Below are 1,794 nucleotides of genomic sequence, written 5' to 3' on the forward strand. Positions count from 1 at the left end.
ATGTTCTCACAATCTAATCCGGAATGCCCGAGACGCGGGACACCGGAAGCAGATTTTTTACACATGACATGGAGCTGCCCACCAGTATATCGTATATGGCAGGAAGCAACGGCACAAACAGCCACCTGGTCGGGACTACCCCTTCTCCCCTCTCCAGAATCCTACCTATTAGGAATACGCACACGAAAAGGGGCAGACAAACAAAAACACAGAAGCGCAGACCTTGCGTTTATTCTACTCAAGCGCCTAATTGCAATACAATGGAAATCACCCAGTGCACCCAACATACACCGCTGGGCACAAGAGATGCTACACTGGTTTAAAGCTGAAACACAAGTGCTACAGACACTACGTGACAGCAGGATGGAAATTAAAGGGGCAGATATATGGGACTCTATCATAGAACAACTGGAACAAAAAGACGATATCCAACCCCCTTGAACTGGATACTCGTCCAATCTAGAAACAAGCAGGCCCGAATACCACTTGCCTACGAGGAATAGCCAACATGCAAATAATAGACTCATACCCACAACTGACCCTGGACTACACGCCCACCCCCCCTTGATAAAACCCTCCCCCACCCATCGGATTATTTCCCCACATAACACTGAATATAAATAGGTATCTCACACAAACAAGACAACTAATACATGGCGTTATCTGTTATTAAGTTCCACAGTGGGTTTTCTTTTGATTGTTTTATTTCTTTCTTTCTCTCTTTTCTTTTACATTTTGCTGCTCTATTTGTCAGCAGACTATGCATTGAACGATCCACTGACACAATAAGTGAATCACAGTATGTTAAATGTAATGATAAAATATCGCAATAATGTGGAGATATACTCAGCGAAATGTGAGCGTTGTTAAAAAACTAATAAACAGATTTAAAAAAAACAAAAAACTTATGTGTGAGGTCTTTAGATCTGATGTCACTTCCTGGATCTGGTCATGGGTTGTGATGCCAATTGTGATGTCATGGGCTGTGTTGTCACGTGCCATGATGTCACTTGCATATTGCTTGGTCCCCCCACTTCTTTATTTACGACTTGTGCCCTACTGATGTCAGAGGTTGTCAGGCGGTATTTGCTCTCTGTGGGTGTGGCACAATGATCATTTCTTACCGATTTTATTTCTCAGTGATTCTCATTGCCGGCTGCCGCAGATACCAAGGGAAGGGGCGGGGGGATGACGGGGGCAGGGGAGGGAATAAATTCAATTAAAAAATAAACTTACCGCTCGTTGATGCCATCCTCACCTGCCGCCTCGCTTATCCTTCTTTCCTTTTCTGGTGTCCCAGCATTTGCTGGGACACCAGAAGAGGCTCCTCAGCAATTCTTGTGCTGCTTACATGCTAAGCATAACATGTAAGCAGCGTCAGGATTGGTCTGAGCGGCAGTGACTGCCACTCAGACACAACCCTGGGGCCTGTGCAGTTTCTCCAGTCCGCCTGTGTACACAGCTGGGCTGGAGAAACCTAAGTGGACATGTGTGTTTGGACAGCCATCTTAGGCCGTCCAAACACACATGCGCACTTAGTGCACAAAGTTCCTCATCCCCTCTCCCACCTCCCGTGGCCCAGCCCCGCCCCTCCCTGCACCTGTTGGCTGAGCCAGCAGCAGGAAAATTAAACGATATTCAAATATCGTTTTATTTTTCTGCTGATGGCTGGTAGCCGGTGGGGCGACGCTCCTCCGCCATTGCGGAGGAGCCGCCACTGATTATAGAATACATCCTAAGAATGTCTTTCACACGCGCGCAGCCCTAATCAAGAAATACATTCAGAAAGCAACT

This window comes from Pleurodeles waltl, chromosome 11 (assembly GCF_031143425.1).
Source record: "Pleurodeles waltl isolate 20211129_DDA chromosome 11, aPleWal1.hap1.20221129, whole genome shotgun sequence".
Classification (NCBI taxonomy): domain Eukaryota; kingdom Metazoa; phylum Chordata; class Amphibia; order Caudata; family Salamandridae; genus Pleurodeles; species Pleurodeles waltl.